Genomic DNA, 11257 nt, shown 5'->3' with positions numbered 1-11257 from the left:
GACGCGGTTTTTTGCCGCCCCGGCTGACACGGTTCGGACTTTGCACTTTTCGGCTGTGCCTGGCTGGCGGCCCACTCACTCGATCGCCATGTCTGTTTGCCACAGTTTTCCCGGTGGTGCCGCACCCGGGCTCGCCCCGGCAGACGCGTTTTTTTTTTTTTTTTCTTTCGCCCCGGCTGACGCAGTTTTCGCGCCGCCCCGGCTGACGCGGTTTCGTGCCGCCCCGGCAGACGCGGTTTTTTGCGCCGCCCCGGCTGACGTGGTTTTTGCCGCCCCGGCTGACGCAGTTCGGACTTTGCACTTTTTGGCTGAGCCTGGCTGGCGGCCCACTCACTCGATCGCCATGTCTGTTTGCCACAGTTTTCCCGGTGGTGGTGCCGCACCCGGGCTCGCCCCGGCAGACGCGTTTTTTTTTTTTCCTTCGCCCCGGCAGACGTGGTTCCCCCCCCCCCTCCGTCTTTCTTTTTGTTTTTTTTTTTCGCCGCGGCTGAAGTGGATTTTTCGGTGCCTCGACGCCCCGGTAGTCGCGGTTTTTCCGTTTCCGCACGGCCCCGGCTGACGCTGCTCGGTCACAGTCGCCTTTTGTGGTGATTGCAGACTTCTTGAGCGCGGGTGTTTTTTTTTTTTGTTGTTGTTGTTGTTTTATTACGCATTCGCTCCAGCAGACGCTGTTTAGACTTTTTGTTTCCTCTTTTATCCTGCGACGAGGTGACGAGGTTTATTCGGTGCCCCGCCGCCCCGGCTGAAGTGATTTTTCCTGTCCCGTGCCGCCCCGGCTGACGCGGTTGGGACTTCGCGTTTGTTCGGCCGCCACGGGTTTTGGCGCACTCGCTCGGTTGCTTGTTGTTGCCACTTGTTGCGAACCCAGGTTTCTTGAGCGAGCGCGGGCGTTTTTTCTTCCTTTCTTTCTTTGTTCTATGTGTTAGCGAATCGGCCTTTAATATCACACGAGGACTCACAACCAACAATTTTCAGTTTGAAGTGTAAAAAATCTGCAGGTGTTGACGTAACTGACTTGCCCCGTACCCTTGAGTACATCCATGAAGTTCTCGTAGTACTACTAAATCGCATTATTCCAAGTGGAGAAATTCCCATAAACTTGCAAACCTCTACACGAAAATCGGTGCGCGTGATAAAGTTGAAAATTATCGTCCGATATCAAATGTGCCTTCTATAACACAAATTCTAGGAAAAAAAAAAAAAAAACACTTGTTCGCCGTTTTCTGCGCCGTGACTGGCAGCACTCCGGCGAAGCGAAACGGGGTCGATTCGAGCACGATATCGGCGTCTTTCGACGTGCTCGCCGGCGACCGTCGCACGAGTACGTCGCACGAGCGCGTCTGCCGGGGCGCCGTTTGCGAAGCCGACGCAAAAGTGGGAACCGCCGCTCGGATGATCGCCGCTTTCGGCAGAGTGAGTGTTGGCACTCCGGGGAAGCGAAACAGCGTGAATGCGCCCACGAAATCGGCGTATTTTGAAGTGCCCGCCGGCGACCGTCGCACGAGTACGGTAAACCGCGTCAGCCGGGGCGTAGTTCGGGACGCCGACGAAAAAGTGGGAAGCGCAACTCGGATCTTCGCCGTTTTTGCAGGAGTGAGTGGCGGCCCTCCTGCGAGACCAAGAAGCATCGATTCGTGCACGAATTCGGCGCCTTTCGACGTGATCGCCGGCGACCGTCGCTCGAGTAGGGCAAACCGCGTCTGCCGGGGCGGGCTTCGGGACGCCGATGCGAAAGTGGGAAACGCTGCTCGGATGTTCGCCGTTTTTGGCCGAGTGAGTGCTGGCACACGGGCGAAGCCAAACGGGGCCGATTACGGCACGATATCGGCGTCTTTCGACGTGCCCGCCGGCGACCGTCGCACGAGTACGGTAAACCGCGTCAGCCCGGGCGGAGTTCGGGACGCCGATGCGAAAGTGGAGAACGCCGCTCGGATCTTCGCCGTTTTTGGAGGAGTGAGTGGCGGCACTCCGGAGAAGCCAGGGAGCGCCAATTAGCGCACGATATCGGCGTCTTTCGACGCGCTCGCCGGCGACCGTCGCACGAGTAGGGCAAACCGCGTCTGCCGGGGCGGGGTTTACGACGCCGACGCAAAAGTGGGAACCGCCGCTCGGATGTTGGCCGTTTTTGGCAGAGTGAGTGCTGGCACTCCGGCGACGCGAAAGAGCGCGAATGCGCCCACGAAAGTGGCGTATTTGGACGTGCGTGACGGCGACCGCTGCAGGAGTACGAAAAACCACGTCAGCCGGGGCGAGCGACACACGGCGGTCTGGGTGCTTATCGCTGCTATTATAGGGGCACCCCGGCAGACGCAGAAAAAAAAAAAAAAATTTTCGACCTTCTTTTTTGCTGGTCGAGCTCGGGTAACCCAGGTCGCAATGGGAGCCGCGCACGAAAGCGGCGTCGCGAGACGCGTTCGCGGTCGCTAGTCGCACGAGCTCGGCAACCGCGTCAGCCGGCGCGGAGTTCGGGATGCCGACGGCTAAGTGGGTACCGCTGCTCGGATGTTCGCCGTTTTTGGCCGAGTGAGTGCTGGCACTCCGGTGAAGCCAAGGAGCGCCAATTCGTGCACGATATCGGCGTCTTTCGACGTGCCCGCCGGCCACCGCCGCACGAGTACGGCAAACCGCGTCTGCCGGGGCGGGGTTCGCGACGCGTACGCAATAGTGGGAACCGTCGCTCGGATGTTCGTCGTCTTTGGCCGAGCGAGTGCTGGCACTCCGGCGAAGCGAAACGGGGCCGATTCGGGCACGATATCGGCGTATTTCGACGTGCTCGCCGGCGACCGTCGCACGAGTACGGCAAAGCGCGTCTGCCGGGGCGAGGTTTGCGACGCCGACGAAAAAGTGGGAAGCGCCGCTCGGATCTTCGCCGTTTTTGCAGGAGTGAGTGGCGGCCCTCCTGCGAGACCAAGAAGCATCGACTCGCGCACGATATCGGTGTCTTTCGACGTGCCCGCCGGCCACCGCCGCACGAGTACGGCAAACCGCGTATGCCGGGGCGGGGTTGGCGACGCCGACGCAAAAGTGGGAACCGCCACTAGGATGTTCGCCGTTTTTGGCAGAGTGAGTGCTGGCACTCCGGCGAAGCGAAAGAGCGCGAATGCGCCCACGAAAGTGGCGTGTTTGGACGTGCTTGACGACGACCACCGCAGGAAAACGAAAAACCACGTCAGCCGGGGCGAGCGACCCATGGCGGTCTGGGTGCTTATCGCTGCTATTATAGGGGCACCCCGGCAGACGCAAAAAAAAAAAAAATTTTTTTTCGACATTCTTTTTTGCTCGTCGACCTCGGGTGACCCAGGTCGCAGTGGGAGCCGCGCACGAAAGCGGCGTCGCGAGACGGCTTCGCGGTCGCTAGTCGCACGAGCTCGGCAACCGCGTCTGCCGGGGCGGAGTTCGGGACGCCGACGGCTAAGTGGGAACCGCCGCTCGGATGTTCGCCGTTTGTGGCCGAGTGAGTGCTGGCACTCCGGCGAAGCCAAACGGGGCCGATTCCGGCACGATATCGGCGTCTTTCTACGTGCTCGCCGGCGACCGTCGCACGAGTACGGCAAAGTGCGTCTGCCGGGGCGGGGTTTGCGACGCGTACGCAATAGTGAGAACCGTCGCTCGGATGTTCGTCGTCTTTCGCCGAGCCAGTGCTGGCAATCCGGCGAAGCCGAACGGAGCCGATTCGGGCACGATATCGGCGTCTTTCCACGTGCTCGCCGGCGACCGTCGCACGAGTACGGTAAACCGCGTCAGCCGGGGCGGAGTTCGGGACGCCGATGCGAAAGTGGGAAGCGCCGCTCGGATCTTCGCCGTTTTTGGAGGAGTCAGTGGCGGCACTCCGGTGAAGCCAAGGTGCGCCAATTCGCGCACGATATCGGCGTCTTTCGACGTGCCCGCCGGCCACCGTCGCACGAGTACGGCAAACCTCGTCTGCCGGGGCGGGGTTTGCGACGCCGACGCAAAAGTGGGAACCGCCGCTCGGATGTTCGCCGTTTTTGGCAGAGTGAGTGCTGGCACTCCGGCGAAGCGAAAGAGCGCGAATGCGCCCACGAAAGTGGCGTGTTTGGACGTGCTTGACGACGACCACCGCAGGAAAACGAAAAACCACGTCAGCCGGGGCGAGCGACCCATGGCGGTCTGGGTGCTTATCGCTGCTATTATAGGGGCACCCCGGCAGACGCAAAAAAAAAAAAAATTTTTTTCGACATTCTTTTTTGCTCGTCGACCTCGGGTGACCCAGGTCGCAGTGGGAGCCGCGCACGAAAGCGGCGTCGCGAGACGGCTTCGCGGTCGCTAGTCGCACGAGCTCGGCAACCGCGTCTGCCGGGGCGGAGTTCGGGACGCCGACGGCTAAGTGGGAACCGCCGCTCGGATGTTCGCCGTTTGTGGCCGAGTGAGTGCTGGCACTCCGGCGAAGCCAAACGGGGCCGATTCCGGCACGATATCGGCGTCTTTCTACGTGCTCGCCGGCGACCGTCGCACGAGTACGGCAAAGTGCGTCTGCCGGGGCGGGGTTTGCGACGCGTACGCAATAGTGAGAACCGTCGCTCGGATGTTCGTCGTCTTTCGCCGAGCCAGTGCTGGCACTCCGGCGAAGCCGAACGGAGCCGATTCGGGCACGATATCGGCGTCTTTCCACGTGCTCGCCGGCGACCGTCGCACGAGTACGGTAAACCGCGTCAGCCGGGGCGGAGTTCGGGACGCCGATGCGAAAGTGGGAAGCGCCGCTCGGATCTTCGCCGTTTTTGGAGGAGTCAGTGGCGGCACTCCGGTGAAGCCAAGGTGCGCCAATTCGCGCACGATATCGGCGTCTTTCGACGTGCCCGCCGGCCACCGTCGCACGAGTACGGCAAACCTCGTCTGCCGGGGCGGGGTTTGCGACGCCGACGCAAAAGTGGGAACCGCCGCTCGGATGTTCGCCGTTTTTGGCAGAGTGAGTGCTGGCACTCCGGCGAAGCGAAAGAGCGTGAATGCGCCCACGAAAGTAGCGTATTTGGACGTGCTTGACGGCGACCGCCGCAGGAGTACGAAAAACCACGTCAGCCGGGGCGAGCGACCCACGGCGGTCTGGGTGCTTATCGCTGCTATTATAGGGGCACCCCGGCAGACGCAGAAAGAAAAAAAAAAATGGGGACATGGCGTGCGTCACCGTGCGGCTTCGCAGCGTTGCCGAAGTCGCCGAGCCCTTCGACTGAGCCGAACGGCGGACAGGGAACGTTGGTCGGCCGTTCTAACCTGTCGGTGCCACGCCGAGACGTCGTTAAGGAAAACCGCGTCGTGGGCCTCTACGACGCCGTCGAGTCGTTGTACGTTTGGTGTCCAGCGTGTCGGCGGCGAGTAGCGGACACGTCGTTCACGACTTCGGTCTTTCGCAGTCGACGCGAACTTGCGGAGAGTCGTGGTGCCTCACGTTTTCGGCAGAAACCGCGGCGGAATTTTCCCGTGCGTGCGCGCACGACCTCGGTGCTGTGCCGTCAGCGTAGTGTTGCACAAACTCGTGGCCTACCCAAGGTGCGGTACGTTTGCGGCCGTATCCTCGGTGGGAATTTCGTGAGTAGGGTCGCAAATTCTACGACCTCGGCGGGTTTGAGAGCGACGTAGACTTGTGGCACGCTCAACATGCCACACGTTTCGGGGCACACCCGCGGTGAAATTTTCTCGAGTACGCTCGTATTAGGGCCCAAGGAGGTCTGGGTACTTATCGCTGCTATTATGTGGGGGTTCTCGTGAGCGGCGTACGCGAAAGCGACCGGGTGTCTGATATGCGGCGGGCTTCGGCCTCGTCAAGCGTGTCCTCGGGTCTGCTCCAGGGGAATCCACGGCAGTCGTCTGCAGCCTCATCCGCTTGATGCGTTAGGGGCTGGTTGTCGGACGGTGCCGTTTTACCACGATATCGAGGTGTGTTCCGTGTCGTCCTCGGGCGATTCAGATGCGAAAGCGCCGAAGACGCGGGCGTGACCCGTCGTCTGGCGGCTTTGCAGTCTCGGCTCCGTTGCTAGTTCCGGCCGGTCCACCGACAGTGCAGCGGGCTTGGGCAACCCGCACGGCGCGACCGAGTCGATGCAACGAAAAAGAGCGAGCATGAACGTGCTTCTTGCCGCACGGCTCCCACTCGTCTTTCGGGAAGGTTGTGCCGTAGCGAGCTCGAACGCCGTCATCTCGGAGTGCAAAATAAGCGTGTTGGGGCGCCTGAAGGTGGCCTCCGCCGCACACAGACTGCGTCCGGCCCGCCGAGGGCGAGGACGGACGCGCAGTCGAACGATTACCTGGTTGATCCTGCCAGTAATCATATGCTTGTCTCAAAGATTAAGCCATGCATGTCTAAGTACATGCCGAAATAAGGCGAAACCGCGAATGGCTCATTAAATCAGTTATGGTTCCTTAGATCGTTTCTTCCTACTTGGATAACTGTGGCAATTCTAGAGCTAATACATGCAGTGAGCCTGGAGCCCTTTGGGTAACGGGTGCTTTTATTAGACCAAGATCGATCGGGTTTCGGCCCGTATTGTGTGGTGACTCTGGATAACTTTGTGCTGATCGCATGGCCACGAGCCGGCGACGTTTCTTTCAAGTGTCTGCCTTATCAACTTTCGATGGTAGGTTACTTGCTTACCATGGTTGTTACGGGTAACGGAGAATCAGGGTTCGATTCCGGAGAGGGAGCCTGAGAAACGGCTACCACATCCAAGGAAGGCAGCAGGCGCGCAAATTACCCACTCCCGGCACGGGGAGGTAGTGACGAAAAATAACAATACGGGACTCTTTTGAGGCCCCGTAATTGAAATGAGTACACTCTAAATCCTTTAACGAGGATCAATTGGAGGGCAAGTCTGGTGCCAGCAGCCGCGGTAATTCCAGCTCCAATAGCGTATACTAAAGCTGCTGCGGTTAAAAAGCTCGTAGTTGGATCTCAGTTCCAGACGAGTAGTGCATCTACCCGATGCGACGGCTCGGACTGAACATCATGCCGGTTCTTTCTTGGTGCACTTCATTGTGTGCCTCGAGATGGCCGGTGCTTTTACTTTGAAAAAATTAGAGTGCTCAACGCAGGCGAGTCGCCTGAATAAACTTGCATGGAATAATAGAACAAGACCTCGTTTCTGTTCTGTTGGTTTTTGGAATACGAGGTAATGATTAAGAGGGACGGACGGGGGCATTCGTATTGCGGCGCTAGAGGTGAAATTCTTGGACCGTCGCAAGACGAACTACTGCGAAAGCATTTGCCAAGAATGTTTTCATTGATCAAGAACGAAAGTCAGAGGTTCGAAGGCGATCAGATACCGCCCTAGTTCTGACCATAAACGATGCCAACCAGCGATCCGCCTGAGTTACTCAAATGACTCGGCGGGCAGCTTCCGGGAAACCAAAGTATTTGGGTTCCGGGGGAAGTATGGTTGCAAAGCTGAAACTTAAAGGAATTGACGGAAGGGCACCACCAGGAGTGGAGCCTGCGGCTTAATTTGACTCAACACGGGAAAACTTACCCGGCCCGGACACTGGGAGGATTGACAGATTGAGAGCTCTTTCTTGATTCGGTGGATGGTGGTGCATGGCCGTTCTTAGTTGGTGGAGCGATTTGTCTGGTTAATTCCGATAACGAACGAGACTCTAGCCTATTAAATAGGTGCGGGGTTCCCAGCACCTTACAACCTTCTTAGAGGGACAAGCGGCTCCTAGCCGCACGAAACAGAGCAATAACAGGTCTGTGATGCCCTTAGATGTCCGGGGCCGCACGCGCGCTACACTGAAGGAAGCAGCGTGTCTTTATCCCTGTCTGAAAAGACTGGGTAACCCGTGGAACTTCTTTCGTGATTGGGATAGGGGCTTGCAATTGTTCCCCTTGAACGAGGAATTCCCAGTAAGCGCGAGTCATAAGCTCGCGTTGATTACGTCCCTGCCCTTTGTACACACCGCCCGTCGCTACTACCGATTGAATGATTTAGTGAGGTCTTCGGACCGATGTCCGGCGCGGCCTTTCGGTTGCGCCGGTCTGTTGGAAAGATGACCAAACTTGATCATTTAGAGGAAGTAAAAGTCGTAACAAGGTTTCCGTAGGTGAACCTGCGGAAGGATCATTAACGGATTGTGAAGGGTGAGCGCCTCAGCTGCGTCTGCGCCCGACACTTTCTGCCGCTGACCCCGTTTGGACGCGGGGTCGGCTTTTCCCCACGGGGCTGCCTGAATGTGGAGCGGCACCCCGTGACAAATTGTTGCGCCCAGCGGACGCCAACACCGCGACCTTGGACGGTCGGCCAGGTGGCGGACGCGGGTACAAACGGCGCAACGCACTCATAGGTCGGCTTTCGACCCGCCACTGCACCGTGGCTCGAAGCGCTCGAAATGCGCGACCCGACCGCTGCGGGACCGCCTAGTACTGTAAACAGGAGCGGCGGAGCGCGAACGGCGAGTCGTGGTTACGTCGGTAGAAGGCGAGGCTGCGCGTTCCCGAAACGCCAGCCGAGTGCCCTCCCGACCGTTCGAGCGTGCAAGAACGAGACCCGACAATCGCGCGGCGACTGCCAAGTACGAGAGGAACGGCACAAGCGTCGGCGGTCGGTCAAGGAACTGGCGATGTGACGGGTCCGCTGTGCACCAGTGCATACCGTCCCGCCGTCCGCGGCAAGCGCCTCCGCGTCCTCGGGTGACGGAGGCTGCCGGTCGGTTCTTGCAGGCGAGGGATCTCGCTGGCACCGGTTCGCGTTGACGCGCGGCCGGTCATGGCACGGCGATGCGACGGCCGAGGTGCGCAGTACTCGATGGAGGAACCGCACGCTCCGATGACCGTCCCGCCCTCCGCGGCGTATGCGTACCGACCGTAATGGTTGCAGCAGCGCCGGCCGGCTTTTGAATTCGCCACACGAAACACGGTGCGAGATCGCGGTTAGGGGAGCGTCGACGTTGCCAGGCGTTTTGCTTGCTGCCGAGGGAAAGGCGGCACGGCCACGTCGCGCTCGTCGCGATTAGCGGGTCTGCGCGCTTTGGGAAGGTGCCGCAACGACTTGCCGAAAGAGGAAGCACGGAAGAACGAGGGACTTGGACGTCCCGACAATTGAACGCACTTGCGGCCAGGCCCTTGCTGGCTTCGTTCTTCCGCCTCGAGTAGGCTCGTACGCGGCTCCGGCGCCGAAAGTGGTCCTTGGCACCGACTTCGGTGGACGTGGGAAGTGCCGCGCAAGTACGGCGCGCCTGGCTCCACCTGTTGGCTAAAGTAGGCAGCCGGATCGGCATTTTGGTGTGCGGTGGCAAACCGTGGATGCGAAAAAAGCTTGTGCGATTTCGTGGAACAAAAAGCGGGGGTCCCCCTTTTTATGCGGAGGAGACCGACCCGCCCGCCGTGGTGAACCGCGACGCCACGGTAAAAACGGGAGAGGCTTGTCGATGGGACCGTGCATCCCGCGCTCCACGGAGGCCGGGAGGCGGCCGCCCGAGGAAATGTGTAGCCGTCGAGGCCCGCATCTGCGTGCACTCTTATCCAAATGGGTGTACCGCAGGCATTTTCTGGTTAGGCGGGCCAATGAGAGCGAGCACACAACGATACCTACGGGTCCGGCTTGGAGAACCGGCTTCGACGCCTCCCGAGTATTTATAGAGGGGTGGACCACGAAAGCACTCGCAAGTAGCGGAAGCGAAACGCCGTCCGAAACACACCGTTTGCTCGATTTGCGGCAGCCGAAAAAGGCGCGGCAGAGTTTTGGAGTCCAAGCGTGCGCTGAAAAGCGCCCTTCTTGGCCACTGTTTGGCCGAGTGCCAGAAACGTTTGGTTTTGACTGTACGGAATTGAACAAACACTTTTTCACGACTCTAAGCGGTGGATCACTCGGTTCTCGGGTCGATGAAGAACGCAGCCAGCTGCGAGACTTGGTGTGAATTGCAGGACACACTGAGCACTGATTCTTTGAACGCACATTGCGGCCTTGGGTCTTCCCTTGGCTTCGTCTGTCTGAGGGTCGGATCACATATCAAGAGAGCCTTCGGCGCACAAGGGAACGTGAGCCGTCGACTCGTTTTGACCGCGTCGGCAACACGGACAGCACGCTGAACACCTCACAGCGAGCGCCAACAGCGGCCACTCAAGGGCGAGACGGTGGCGACCGTCGTGCCAGAGCCCAACCGAAACGGGGGCGACCGACTGCATTGAGGATGTGGCACCTCGTTGAGACCGCCGCAGGACTTCGAGTCGGAAGGAAGCCTGCAGGGAAAGTGCGGTCGAGGTTGCGTACTCCTCTCTGCGACCGGGCGCGCAAGAGCTGCGAGAGCCACGGACGCGCAACTTTAACGCACGGTAAACACGAGGAGCGAAAGCCGGCCAGCAAAGCTTCTCCAGCCGTGCGCAAAGTGCGCGAGATCGCAGCCTTGCGTTGCGCTTGTTGCCCTCGAAGTAAGCAGGGTGTCCCGTAGACCGGGCGCTCGAACACGCTGCGGGGCCGTGCCTCCTCCAGGCTTTGCCGCGCGAACAGGGAACGTTCGCGCGCAAAGCGCAGGGAGGTGAGGAGGCTGCGCCCGACGTTTGCGGTTCGCTGCGTACGCGGTTGATGCGGAGAGCACGGCGCGACGACTTGCCGCGAAGCGGAAAAAGTCTCCCGCACGAGTTGGCGAAACGTTGGCGAAGCTTAAGGCGTTCTCGTCGTAGTCCGCCGTCGGTCTAAGTGCTTCGCAGTTCCCGTCCCGTTCAAAAAACTGGGCCACTCCAGTTGGGGCGGGGGCGACGCTACACGAGACGATGCCTCTCGCCAGGCTGCGTGGCTGCCCTTGCGGCGGCGGCGACTGGCCTCGGCGGTGTTTGGGCTTTCGACACGGTCGTTTATCACGCAACTGCTCGGACGACGCACGCGCGCAGCGGAATGCCGCTTGCCAGCCTTGTGAAGATGTGACCCTGTACAGGGTTGCGGGCGCACTTGGTAGGGCGTCGTACTCGGTTCGCGATGGGTTTACGAACGTGTCCCGTCACTTCCACGTCACACCGGTTGTGCGCCGCACGCGTGCAGCGGGGAAGCCGATTGCCAGCCTTGTGAAGAAGTGGCCCTGTACAGGGTTGCGGGCGCACTTGGTAGGGCGAGCGCACGCGGTCGTGCAGGAAGTTGATGGAAGCGAATGTATCCGCTGTCGACCTCAGATCAGGCGAGACAACCCGCTGAATTTAAGCATATCACTAAGCGGAGGAAAAGAAACCAACAGGGATTCCCCGAGTAGCTGCGAGCGAAACGGGACCGAGCCCAGCACCGAATCCCCCGTCCTTGCAGGCGGTCGGGAAATGTGGTGTATGGGA

The 11257-nt window shown here is 59.9% G+C and overlaps 3 non-coding genes across 3 annotated transcripts in view; all 3 read left to right on the top strand.

Annotated features, from left to right (window-relative positions):
- Positions 1 to 6254: 6254 nt before the first annotated feature.
- LOC142792239 (small subunit ribosomal RNA) lies at positions 6255 to 8069 on the top strand. Its single transcript, XR_012890768.1, has one exon. It is a non-coding gene; the product is annotated as a small subunit ribosomal RNA (ribosomal RNA).
- A 1719-nt stretch (positions 8070 to 9788) lies between these two features.
- LOC142792224 (5.8S ribosomal RNA) lies at positions 9789 to 9941 on the top strand. Its single transcript, XR_012890753.1, has one exon. It is a non-coding gene; the product is annotated as a 5.8S ribosomal RNA (ribosomal RNA).
- Positions 9942 to 11095: 1154 nt separating this feature from the next.
- The window catches only part of LOC142792251 (large subunit ribosomal RNA), a 3958-nt gene continuing 3796 nt past the window's right edge, over positions 11096 to 11257 (top strand). Inside the window, exon 1 of the ribosomal RNA XR_012890780.1 lies at positions 11096 to 11257. This exon is cut by the window's right edge and continues 3796 nt beyond it. This is a non-coding gene — a ribosomal RNA (large subunit ribosomal RNA).

The sequence above is a fragment of the Rhipicephalus microplus genome, unplaced genomic scaffold, assembly GCF_043290135.1.
Source record: "Rhipicephalus microplus isolate Deutch F79 unplaced genomic scaffold, USDA_Rmic scaffold_208, whole genome shotgun sequence".
Taxonomy (NCBI): Eukaryota; Metazoa; Arthropoda; class Arachnida; order Ixodida; family Ixodidae; genus Rhipicephalus; species Rhipicephalus microplus.
This window is presented reverse-complemented; position numbering and strand designations above follow the sequence as displayed.